Consider the following 14114-nt stretch of genomic DNA (forward strand, 5'->3'; position numbering starts at 1 on the left):
GACAAGGACAGTAAGAGAACATGTCTAAAAACTAGCCCATAAGGCAATGCAGCTTCTAAAGAACTACATACACACTTTCATTTGCAAAGGACACACTGTCATAGGTTACCAAAGCATAGTCCTGAAAGTGATGTCCTTGCAAAGGGGTGCTTACAGCTCCTCTGTGACCTGATAGAACCTATCAGCTGGCCAGTTTGAATATGGACAATTCTTTAAGCCACTTAAAATTGTGACTGCACTGTGGTCCACATTTAAGAAAAGACAAACCCCGGGCAGATCTCTGTCTCGTTTCCCGTGCTGGGACAGGTGGCTCCTCCTGGAGCCGATGGGCCCTGTTCCATCTGTGGAACCCCCCCCCCCCCCCCACATCCTTGATATGTGCAGATGGAGCGGCTCGGCTCCCCCTCTCCAGTGCAGCCAAGATTCAGCAGAAAGCTGCCCACTGCTGTCTGGCACAGATCATGGGACCAACAGCGGTAAGCGACATTCCAGCTCCAAGGCCGAGGTGAGATTAACCCTTTTACTGCTGTGAAGAGCTGAAAACCTGAGGGAGGAGAAAGAGGAGATGCTTAAAGCTGAAATTCTGTTGTGAAGCTATGATATATCAGAGTACCCATTGTAATTTCATGAAGGCATGGGGGGTGGAGTGTTCAACTCGTGCTTGTGAGCAAAATCAGCTGTGCTGAGATAGGCAGATGCTGACACAGCTGTAATTTCATGAGAAGTTTGAACAGGGAGAGATGGAAGCAATGAGCACTTTTGCTCCAAATGGGAAAGGAGAAGACCTCAGTTCCTAGAGATGCTCCCAGAGATAGTCCCAGAGATGAAGATGAGGAGAACCCTTTGCTCCCAGGGAAGGAAGAGGGCCTCTGTTCTTAGAGATGAAATGCTCCCAGAGATGGGTGAAGAGAACTTTTGTTTCTGAACAGCTCAACCTTAAAATTATACCCCAGTAAGTCAGATTGGACCCTCGAAAGCAGTTGTGGGAAAAGCTGCAAGTCATGGGAAGGGACTCACATGCGAGCAGAGAACCAACCCAGGCGGCTGTCTCGTTGTGATAATGTTTTCATAGCATGGACAAGAGAGACTCCTCTTCCTAAATGGACTGAACAAGGTTATTACGGAAGTGATAAACAGACTGAACATCTCAAGGGTTGTCTTTTTACATTGTCAGTGGGAGAAGGGAGAAAGGTGGGGGGAGAAGAGTTCTGAAGGTGTGGTATGATTTTATTTTTAATTTTTTTAGGTCTGTTAATAAACTTCTTTATATTCTTTCAAGTTTTGTGCCTGCTTTGCATTTCTCCTAATTCTTATCTCACAGAAGGTAAACAGTAATGAGTATTTTGGACCAAACCACTACACTAAATTGGTGTTTCTGCCCGGTTACAAACCAAACCTGCTACACACACCAAAAAGAGAAAGGCTTTAATACTGCAAAACCATACTGAGCAATGAGGAGATGTTAACCAACAACTTCAATAACAACAGTATAATGATCTTTGATTCTTAATTACACCATCAGATACTGGTTTCTTTGTTTGTCTTTTTTCTGTTAAACTCCTGCATTATAAGAAAGATGTTCAATATTTACTTTGATGAGGATTATTTACTATGTGGCTTTACTTATTTGTCGTGCATAATTTGAATTCTGAATTTTATAATTTCCTTTTCTTCCCCTTCCCCTTCCCCTTCCCCTTCCCCTTCCCCTTCCCCTTCCCCTTCCCCTTCCCCTTCCCCTTCCCCTTCCCCTTCCCCTTCGCCTTCGCCTTCCCCTTCCCCTTTCCCTTCCCCTTCCCCTTCCCTCTCCTCTCCCCCCCAGCTGTAAGTACAATAGTCCAATGACTAGACTTTTTATGTTTGCAAGAATTGCTAAATTTATGTAACTAAAGACCTGGTGGCACTTTGATGTACTATGACAGATCACAAAAGAATTACTTCTGTAATTTACCAGGGAGGACAATTAAACTACTTTTTTGTAAGATTTTTTCATTTTTTGCCATGTATATGTATTCCTTTGGTCTACAATCCCAGTGTGCATATGTCTGGATGTACTAATGAGACTAGCAAACAAAGACTAGTTGCTTTGGAACAAGAAGTTGATGAAGTTTCCAAAGCACAAAATACATTTACAAAATAAGAAAGGACATGGAGTGTTGTTAACATTCAATTCTTTTTTACCGTGCTTTGGTAACTTTTCATTTACATATTTATTAACTTATGCTAGATCAAGTATTTTTTACAATGATAGGCACAGAAAATAAATTAATTGTAATTAGTTTTATTGTAATGAATAATAAATGAATTTTTTTGATAAGCCACTTATTATAGAGTAGTCATTACTACATAGTTTTACTGAGGCATTAAAGTTTGCATTTTAATTTGAGAATATTTGCACTGTATTAATTTACAGAATCCTGCATTCTGAAGAATATAAAACCCCTTTGTTTATTATTTTTTTATACATTTTAGTTGAGATAGCTGGACAAATTATTAAATTTTCTCAATCTTCACAGAATCACGAAATGGGTAGGGTTGAAAGAGACCACTGGAGGTTATCTGGTCCAACCTCCCTGCTTAAGCAGGGTTCCCTGGAGCACATTACTCAGGATTTTGTCCAGGTGGGTTTTTAGTATCTCCAGAGAAAGAGACTCCACAACCTCTCTGGGCAGCCTGTTCCAGCACTTCCTGTACTCTGGTTTCTGCCTGTTGCTTCTCATCCTGTTGCTTGGCACTAGCAAGCAGAGCCTGGCTCCATCTTCAGGACACTGTCCTTTCAGATACTTGTATATGTTGACAAGAACCCCTCTCAATCAGCTTTTCTCAAGACTGAACAAGTCCAGCTCCCTCAGCCTTTCCTCATAAGAGAGATGCTCCAGTCCCCTCATCATCTTTGTCACTTTTCACTGGACTTGCATCAGGAGCTGCAGGTCTCTCTTTTACTCAGGAGCCCCTAACTGGACACAGCACTCCAGATGTGGCCTCACTAGAGTTACATGAAGGGGCAGGATCACTTCCCTGGACCTGCTGCAAGGCTTTTCCTCAGGTGGGCCAGAAGGCTGTTGGCCGCCTTTGCTGTTAGGTTGCACAGCTGATTAATAGTCAACTTGTTGCTCACTAGAACATCCATGTCCTTTCCTTCAAAGAAAAAGCAAAGCAAAACTGCTTTCCAGCTGGTTGGTCCCCAACAAGTACTGGTGCCTGGGATAATTCCTCCTAGGTGCAAGACTTTGCATTTGCCTTTGATAAACTGCTTGAGATTCCTCTCTGCCCAGTTCTCCAGCGTGTCCAGCTGCCTTTGAATAGCAGCGTAACGTTCTGGTGTAACAGTCACTCTTCCCAGTTTTTGTCATCTATCAACTTTCCAAGCACACACATTGTCCCAACACTCAGGTCATTGATGATGAGGTTAGACAGTATTGGCACAGGTATTGATGCTGGGGTACACAACTGTTGGTTTTCTGCAACTGGACTTTCTGCTGCCCTCTCTGGGCCTGGCTGTTCAGCCAATTTTCCATCCACCTCTCTGACTACTTGTCTAAAGTATGCTTTGTCAGATTATCTTTGAGGATGACAGTGTGCCAGAAGCCTTCCTAAAGCTGAGGTAACATGCTCATCCACCAAGCTCTGTACCCTATTGTTGGAGTCTGTAAATTTGGTTGAACTTGATTTCCTGTGTATAAATCCATGCTGACTGTTCTCAAGCGCATTGTGTCATTCATCTATTCAGAAAGGTTTTTTTAGATTAGTTGTTCTACCACTTTCCTGGAGACTGATGTGAGGCTCATTTGATGCTCCACAGATCTTCCTTCTTGTACTTGAAGACAGGAGTGACCTTTGATCTCTTCCAGCCTTCAGAGACCTCTGCCAATTGACATGACCTTTCAAATATAATTGAGAATGGCCTCATAGTGATGTCAGCGAGATCCTTCCACATGTCCCATCAGGCCCATGGACTTGAGCATGTTGTTTGCTCAAGTGTTCTCTAACATGGTCCTCCACTGCTGAGGATATATCTGCCTTCCTCCAGACTCGCTATGGTCTCAGGGCCTAATGGATGCATCAAGGCCAATCTTACTGGTAATGACTGTGGCAAAGAGGGCACTGACAACCTTGACCTTTTTCATATTCTTTGTCACCAAGTTCCCAGCCTACCCAGCAGTGGATCCAGGTTTTCCCATGTCTTCCTTCCTGTTTCTGTTCTTGTAATATCCTTTCCTGTTGCTCTTGCCAGATTCAACTGCAGGTGTTTATTGGCTTTCTTTACCCCATTCTTGCAAAACTAAAATGCATGTCTGCACTTCTGGATTATTTGTCCCTCCTTTAACCTCTTTTGCACTTCCCTTTTAAATCAGTTCAGTCAGGAGCTCCTTGTTCCTTCAGGCCTCCTGCCACCTCTGCTTATTTCCTGCTTGTTGGTATGGGCCTTTTTTGAGCTGAAAGGACACATCAACCAGTTTTCCTGGACTCTGCTCTCTAAGGCTGTATCCTATGATATGGTACGTCTCTGAAGAAGGCAAAGGCTGCACTCCTGAATCCAGGCTGTGATCTGCTTTTTTTCCTTGCACTCTCTTGCCTAGATCCTGAACTACACCATCTCATGGTCTCTCCAGCCAAGACTGCTCACAACTTTTGTATCCAAAGACAGTTTTTCTTTGTTTCTAACTGTGAAGTCCACTTTTCATTGTTGTCTCCTTGATCACCTGTGGCAGGGAGTTTTTCTTAATGCAGTTCAGATAAGATCTAGATTGTTTGTGCTCTGCTATGTCACCTTTACAGAAAATATGAGGATGATTGAAGTAGTGCTTGCAGGAGGCATTGTGCTTGAGGAATTATATCTTCTCTGTTTGCCCTCATACTTAGGGCTTGAGAAATCTGTGTGCTGTTGTTATAACCTGTAGGTTACAAGATCTTTGGGAGAAGTAAAGTGTATGGATCAAAGGGTGGAGTGTAGTGATCCTGTAAATGGTAGACTGTTGCACATTGAGAAGTCAAATATCACAGTTAACCCCTTTTCATGGAGAAGATGTTTGCATTATGGCATGGGAAAACCCATTTAGCAGTAGTATATGGGGTTGCTAGTATCTGAACGAACAAAAGATTACTCACTACCTATAGTCCTCTTTTTACTTTATCTTATTAAAGAGCTAAGTCATTTGTTGTTGAGCCTTTTTTACTGCCAGTCATTTTCCCTCTCTCTCTGTTTCTGTTTCATTCCCTATGCTGTCTTCTCCTCCCCCACTGGTGCAAACTCCCTTTTTTTGACATTTTTTCCAAAGATGAAAAAAAAATGTTTGTTAAATACTGAAATGACCATTACAGGGTGTGATTTAAAATTAATTTTTATCAAAATAAATGTAAATGCTTAAAATAATCTTCCAAAATACTAATAACTGATCTTGAAAAAGAAGAATGACATTTGATATATTGGAGGAAATGATTTTATTTTCAGATAATTCATTAAAATTTGAATAAGCTGGAATTTGTTGGTGGGCTGAATTAATCAAGTTACGAACAGTGAAAATAATACCAATATATTCTACAGTTTCTGAACAACAACTATGTACTTTGAGTGTATAGAACAAGATTTTAATTTTTTCAGTAATAGTACAGTTAATTATTCCTATTCTATGGATTAAGTGAGATATGGTGATGAGTATAATCCTAAATAAGAGTGCTAAAAAACAGCCTATTTGTCACTTACATATAAAATTGAACTGGAACAGTTTTTCTGTGCAGTTTTACCCCTCTCCTCACCCCTCCCCCCTTCCTATTCTTGATGTAAGTCGAGTTTTAAAAATGCTTTGTGAAATCCCCACCATTGTTCTGCCTTTAGATTTAGTGATAAGACCTCAGGAGATTTGAGTTCAAGTGTTTATAGTAAAAGATGGGAGATGTCCTGACTTCTATGTCATCTAATCTCTGTAGGTGCTCAGTGAACACTTGTTTCTTTCTCTTGCATGTGAGAAAACGGATGTGTAACTGGAGTTAAAGATGAAACTTTGGAGTTATGAGCTTTCTTTTTGTTTCTTAGCACATTTACCAGGAAAGTAAAACTTCTCTTTCTAGTCCAAATTCGCTACTTGTGAATATATTTTTTCTAGTGTATGAATATTTCATATAATTTAATTTTGGGCCCAGAAACTTGATTTTATTTATGATGAGTAGCAAGACTTCTTTGATTTCTAGAGGTGATGTACTTTTATAGTTCTATTGTAATAATAGGGACCATCAGGGTAGAATTTTATTCTGATTCATCCTTTACATCTACTTTCTGTGTGCATTTTCTCCTGCTGCTTTTACATATTTCCAAAGAGAAAACAACAAGAAAGTATGTAGCCAGAAAAATAAAAATATACAACTAAAGCAAATTCTATATAATTGGTTAGAAATGCTTTTTCTAATTTTTTTTTGATCCTCCATAAAAAGTAGTATCTGTAATTCATGTCACAAAAAAATTGCAATTTTTTTCTCTTAGTAGCTCATAATAAAATAGTTTTGAAAGAGTTATTTTCATGGCAATGTAACTTTTTACTAGATTGTGTTCATTTTCCTCTTCATACGTGACAGTACAGCTTAAGAAACAGCTAACCACTCATCATGAATTATAGACTTGCAAAGTTAACATTGTTACAGCAATTAAGTACTTTGATCTGGACTAGAACATGTTAAGAAAGTCATTAGACGGATTTGCTGTGCATAATGAACATAAAAACTATTTGTATATGATTCTAAAAAGGCAAACATTAATTGGAAGCAAAATACAGCCTTGGGGTATTGCAAGAAGGCTCTGATTTCAAGCAGATGATTTACTTGCTTTCTTTTACTGCCACTTTTCCTTTAAAATGAATTGAAAGATAAAGCTTTCAAAGACCAGTGAGTTTTTAGCTTTTAAAGACTAATGATTTCTTAGCTTTTTGTTGGGGTTTTAGTTTAGTCTTAGTTTTTTTCCTGTTAAAGGAATTTTTTCCCATATGCATGTTGCTAGGGGACAAATGGCTGTACTTAAGAAAGACAAAAGAGGGGGGTGGGGCGGGCCTGGCTACTCCTTTGTTTTCACCTGGGTGTGGGGTCAGTTTGCTCTTGGCGTTCGGAGAGAGAAGCTGCAGAGAAAGGAGCTGCTGGTTCTCCTTCTTCGGCCGTTTTTCTTTCTGCTGGAAACAACGCCGGGACCCCAAAGCTGTTTTCCCTGCCCTGCTGGAGGCCGTGCTGTAGCCGCCCTGCCCCGCTGCTGCTTCGAGCTTTCGCTGCGCTGTAGCCCTGCTCGCCCTGCTTGCCTGCCCCACCTCCAAGGGGTTCCCCGTTTGGATACATCTCGTCTGTCCTCTGGGATCTGTGCTCGTCCCTGCCGCTCCAGCCTGCCGTTCCAGCCCGCCGTTCCAGCCTGCTGTTCCCGAGGGTCCAGCCGGACACCGGGATCGGCTGCCCAGGGCTTTGTGGAGCCTTTGTTCCTTCCCTTCCCGGGATCCCAGGCCGCCAGTGCCGCGTGCTCCCCGAGCTCGCTCCGGAGCGCCCCCTGCAGCCGCGGGGGAACCATCGCACCTGCCCTGCTCACCGGGAGCCGCCAGCGCCCCTGCCGGCTGCGAGCGGAACTGCACCCGAGGGGAAAGGGCCCGACAGCCGAGAAGGCTGGCACTGGGTTTGTGTGTGCTGTTACTGCCAGAGTTATTGCTGTTTGTTTGACTGGTTATATATATATTAGTAAAGAACTGTTATTCCTATTTTCCCACATCTTTGCCTAAAAGCCCTTGATTTCAAAATTATAATAACTCGGAGGGAAAGGGGTTACATCTGCCATTCCAAGGCAGGCTTCTGCCTTCCTTAGAAGACACCTGTCTTTCAAACCAAGACACTTTTAAAGACCAGTGACTCACAGTATCCTTTGTGAGAAAATGTCCAGCACACAGTTGGTTAAACACATCATGCAAGGGGTGAACAAGAGGTTCACGGGCAGGGCACCCTTGAACTATTCATATAGGAAGTGGGGTCACATCGGACTGGCAACCTGTCAGTATTGGGGTTCTGCAGGGATCCATCTTGGGCCCAGTGCTCTTCAATGTCTTCCTAAATAACTTGGATGCAGAACTCAAAGGTACACTAAATAATTTGCCAACAGTACTGGACTGGGAGGAGCTGTTGACTCCCTCAAAGGCAGAGGCCCTGAAGAGAGACCTTGACTAATCAGAGGTCTGGGCAATAACCAACTGTATGAAGTTCAACAGGGGAAAGTGCCAGATTCTGCACATGGGATGGGGCAACCCTGGATGTATGGACAGACTGGGGAACGAGATGCTGGAAAGTAGTGCCGTGGAAAGGGACCTGGGGGTCCTGGCAAGCTGAACATGAGTCAGCAGTGCCCTGGCAGCCAGGAGGGCCAACCCTGTCCTGGGGTGCATCAGGCACAGCATCGACAGCTGGGCAAGGGAGGGGATTGTCCCACTCTGCTCTGCACTGGGGCAGCCTCACCTCAAGGGCTGGGGGCAGTTTTGGGGCCCACAATATAAGAAGAATACAAAGCTATGTGTGAACAGCCAAAGGAGGGCTGTAAAGATGGAGAATGATTGAGAAGGAAAGCTGTATGAGGAGCAGCTGAAATCACTTGATCTGTTCAGCCTGGAGGAGAGGAGACTGAGGGGAGACCTCATTGCAGTCTACAACTTCCTCATGAGGGGAAGAGGAGGGGGAAACACTCTGTGGTGCCCAGTGACATGACCCAAGGGAATGGCCTGATGCTGAGTTAGGGGAGGTTTAGGTTGGATATTAGGAAAGGATTTTTCACCCAGAGGGTGTTTGGACACTGGCACAGGCTGTTAGGATCCAGTTTAAACTCAGAAAAGCAAAGCAAGCTACATCTCTGTGCATAAACTAGAAAGAATTTAGAAATTTCAAAATATTCCCAGAAACGAGATTAAAACCAAACAAGGTTAGATGTTGATTCCAAAAATTGATGTATTTTATTTAATAGTAGAGAGGCAGAGAAGGAAGGAAAGAAAGAAAGAAAGAAAGAAAGAAAGAAAGAAAGAAAGAAAGAAAGAAAGAAAGAAAGAAAGAAAGAAAGAAAGAAAGAAAGAAAGAAAGAAAGAGAAAGAAAGAAAGAAAGAAAGAAAGAAAGAAAGAAAGAAAGAAAGAAAGAAAGAAAGAAAGAAAGAAAGAAAGAAAGAAAGAAAGAAAGAAAGAAAGAAAGAAAGAAAGAAAGATGGATGGATGGAAAAAAGAAGTGTGCGTGGGGGGTGGGGGAACAGGGAGAGGTGACAGGGGTTAGGTGGAAGCACATCACCCATCACGAGGGTCCCAACGACGTCTTGTTGCTCCCCTCCATCCGGTCTGCTGGTGGTGCGCGTCCCCAGTCGCCACCGTGGCCACACCGCCACATGCTACGCCATGCTGCCACACGCCAATGAGTACAGAATTTACTGGATTCATACACACTTTGGGCCAGGTGGGAATGCCCACATGCCTCCTCTTGCAAGGGCTGGCTTGACACTGTCCCTTGCAACACTGAGGGTCTGTTGCATCATCTCTGGTGCAGGGTCTGGGGACCCCTTTGGGGGCCCCTGTGATGGGCCATGACACCCCTTCTGTTGTGGATAAGCTTCCCTCCCCCCCCCGGTGAGGACCCCTCAGCTGGGCTCCTCTGCACAGTGCAGGATGAGCAGTCACTGCGCCTCTGACCACAGGCGTTTCCCAGATACCCAAAGCCTCTCCTCCCTCCACCCTTTGGTGGAGGGTCTGTTCGAGCCCGGCAGCTGATAGCCCTGGGGCTGTGGTCTCCACCTTGGAGGTGTTAAGCCTGTGCTTTGTAAAATGTCCCCAGCCCTGAGTTGTTACTTTATCTTATCTTTATCAGGGAGCAGTGTAAGGCCTCAGTCAGGCCCCCACTGAGGGTGCTGTAGACTTCTCTGTAGCTTTTGTAATACAGTTTTCAAAGTCCTTCAAGAAAATGTTTAAGTTATAATATTTCAGTCTCTGACACAGGCTCCCAGGGAAGAGGTCACAGAACCAGTGGAGTTCCAAGCGTTTGGACAAGGCTCTCAGGCACATGGTGTGATTCTTGGGGTTGTCCTGTGCAGGATCCAGTTTTGTAGGTACATTCCAACTCAGGACATTCTAGGATTCTGTGATTTTTTTTCTGTGATTCTGCATCTGATGATTCAACAGCAGGGTTGCTGCAAATAGGAAATACGATGTTAGTACCTAAAGTAAACTAATAATCTCCATATTTTGGGGGTTTAGATAAAAATATCCTCTCCATTGCTTGGTACTATTCATTAACAGTGGGAATTTAAATTTTAGACTTACATACAGATATATGATTATGGCCAAAGTTTTGTGTTCATGTAAAAATGGCACTTTTCTAAAGCACACCAGGTAGTATTAATGATTCTTTTATTCATATTTCACTCTTCTCTTTATCTAAGTGTTTGTAGATATGCATATAGTGCATCACAGTCTGTAGATACTCTGAAATTGGAAAACCTGTCCAGAAAAGGGCAGACATATGGGGAAAAAGCACAGACAGCACAGATTAATTCTACTAATTTTAAAGAATATCTTTTTACAGTATAAGAATACTACAAGCTGTAGTCTTTAATCATGACAACTCAGGAGAAGGAGATTTCTAAGCCTTCTGGAGAAATAGTATTTACATCTCAAAACTATTCCAACATGTTTATATAGGCTAAAAGTGATTTCCCAAGAGATCATAAAAGAAGTATAAAAGTGAAGATACCTGAATGTGAGTGTGGAAGATATTTTTCACTATTTCACTATTAGAACATTCTGGTACCTTTTTAATACTTACAACTTACCCCTGGTATAGCCTTTGTATTTTACAGAGGTTAAGACTTTGATCTGGTTTGATATGGTGACTGCGATGTGGTTTACATTTGCATTTCAGGACAATTTAAAATATGCATCAAATGCAGAATCTGGATCTGTTTCTCCTCTGAAGCAGGTGCCAAAGCAGAGATAAATGGTGCAGATTGTATCTCTGTATGGCAACAAGCTCTGTGGGAGTTTGAGCTGGTGGTGCCCTACCATTGTCTGGGGTCTGCAGGACTTGCAGTAAACTTCATCGCAGTACAATTAAAGGTGGCACTTTCACAAACGGCTCCACCAATCATAGGTGTGTTGGTAAGCCACATGTCATCGTCTGGCAACACGTTTCACTGAGAGTGACCCTAGCTGAGTAGAGAAAGAACAACAGTCGTGTAAGAGCTGTTGTTTTTGATTGTTAAAGAGGAGGCAAACATATATAAAAGCCAAATTAGTTATTACCTAGTCTTGACCTAAGACCTATAATGCCTTAAGTAAACAGCAACAAAAAGTCTCTGCAGCCTGGCATCTAGACAGGCATGCATGCAGCCAGCAAACAGCCTGCAGTATTGTTGCTAATATAAACAAAATTGCTGAATCAAAATTAATAAAGAAATGACATTTATTATGCGACCGAAATATCGGTTTCAAACGCCACGATCAAGAAAAACAGCACCGAGCCTGGGTCGGAGCTGGGTGAACATGCATAGATCTGATCTCTATCGCATCAGACCTCCCAAGTTCACGGATGCTGCTTTCGCTGGTCCCTTTTTATACAGTTTTTGGGCAGAGTCCGAATTAATTCTATTCTTCTCGTATTCATGAAGTTTTCATGTCCCGGAGTTGGGCTGCACAAAGCCTTTCCTGGGTCTGATGAATTGTCCATCCTGGGTGATGAGTGGGCCATTTCTGCTGATGGATGGGCCATCTCTGGTTCCTGGAAAAGTTATTTTTAGTTCCTGGAATGTCCAATTCCTTATCAGATGCAATGTAGATATCAGAGTGTGGTGATCAAGTCGTCATGGTGCAAATGTCCCGGTGATAAGATCCAACCCCACCTAGGTGGAATCCTCACTTATTGTGAAAGAAATATTTTAGTGTTGTGAAATTTTTCTCTCAGCCAGGCTGGTGCAGGGATTAGAAACTCGGTCTCTGAAGGGTCTAATTACATTTCAGTTTTATATATAATAGCACGAATTACATATTTTATGTATAACATTGCTCCAGGCAACTAGCTGTTCTTGGAGAGCATCTGCAGCCCTGTACACCGCACAGCCAAATAACCTGCAAGATGGCATTGTCTCTCCTTTTACATATACACTTATATTATTTGTAATAGGATTGAAAAGTACACATCTTCAAAGACAATTATTAGATTTTTTAATTAATGGCCTGTGCTCATTTGGGAAAAATACTTGATAGATTAGGACAGGGATTATTATTGTGCTATCAGTGAAAACATGTAATTAGCCAAGATAAAATCACTTGATGGATTCAAGATAGAAGAAGTTCCATTTTGAAGAAATGATGCAGTCACCCTATGCTCTGACATACTTCTTCCTCCTCTGAATCATGTCTGAATACTGAATACCTAATTAGCCCAAAGACAGTGCTAGACTTTATATTGAAAAAATAACGACAAGTATTGTCAGCTGTTTTTGCCACCTTATCACAGCTCTGCAGAAAACAGACAAAGTGACACCAGTGAAAAATGGCTGATGGTAGAATGATTTAAACGCATGACTCCTGAATTTAGCATGTTTAAACTGGAGGATACCCGATCAAGTGTGTTCATTTTCTCTGAGTGATCAAATGATGACTGTCTCCAGACAATGATCAGAGGGGATTGTGATTCAGGACTTACCTTGTGCAAAGATTTTATTGTGAAGAAGGAGGAATTCTAAGTCAAATCATTTTAATTTGAAAACATTACTCTGGAATTAGCTAATGAAATAATTTTTCAGTTTCCAAAAGTAGCTTTGGGCCTTTCAGTGAGGCAGTGAAATTTCTTTTTACGGACAATGTTTTGTTTTGTTGTCTCAAAAGTCCTATTTTCTGTCTGAAAGACACAGAATACCTGCAATACACTCACATCTAAAGAAAAGCAGTTAATAAAGAAGGAAATGCCAGCATAATGATTTTATTCTAATGAATGCAAAGGAGTTTTAAAGTTTATTATTATTATAATTATCTGTCTACTGTTTACCGTTCTCGTTCACAGTGCAATGCCTGAGATTCAATTGTAAGTCCTGTGAGTCATTCACTGAGTTGTTATTCACGTGTAAAGCATGTAGCCTCATTCAGGTTCTATATGTACAGTAATTGCAGCAAAATTCAACTTTGACTTTCTGGTATATAAGTTTCTGATTATGGTAAGACCCATTGCTTTCGCTGCACTTCTGAGTTCAGCCTAATATTGACAGAAAAAGCTTATATGCCTTCCCTGCATCTATAGAACTATCAATCTTGAAACTTAATCTTATTTCAGCATCTAACAAAGGCAAGCAAACCAGCATTGTAAGTAGCTGCATTCTATTTTCTGGAAACAGATTCTGATTTCTTAGAACACTCATCATACTGGTTTTGGCTGGGATAAAGTTAATTTTGGTCATAGCAGGTGCTATATTTCAGATTTGTGACCAAAACAGTGCTGGGATATTTTTGTTATTGCAGAACAGTACTTGCACAGCATTAAGGCCTTTTTGTTCTTCTCATGCTGGCCTACCAATGAACATGCTGGGGCTGGAGACACAGCCTGCACAGCAGATCCCAACTTCCCAAAGGAACTTCCCATACCATGGATGTCATAGCCAGCAATAAAAAACTGGAGGAGAAGAAAGAGGAAATTTGGAGTTTGGACTTAATGGCATTTGTCTTCTCAACTAATAAGCATAATGGATCCCTCCCTTCCTTGAAATGGCTAATCATCTGCTGTCTGGTTAGGAGTAGTGAGTGAGATCCTTATTTACTTTTCTTATGTGTGCAGTTTTTGCTTTATCTATTAAATAGTCTTTACCTCAACCCACAAGTTTTCTCACTTTTACCCTTCTGATTTTCTCCCCCATTCCAATGGGAAAGAGTAGAGGAGGGCGAGTGGGTTTCTTCTGTCTCCTGTGGCTAAATGACAATACAGGTAACTGAATGCAATATACAATGTTCTTGCTTTTTTCATGTTTAGTCATTGCATTCCAATTTTATGGAATTTGATTTTTTAATATGTCAGGGAAGCCAACTGTGATAGAATCCATAAATGCATTCACATACTTTCTCACAGGAAGGACCAATATGTTTGATAGAAGAAC

The sequence above is a fragment of the Coloeus monedula genome (genome assembly GCF_965178545.1).
Source record: "Coloeus monedula genome assembly, chromosome: Z".
NCBI classification, from domain to species: Eukaryota; Metazoa; Chordata; class Aves; order Passeriformes; family Corvidae; genus Coloeus; species Coloeus monedula.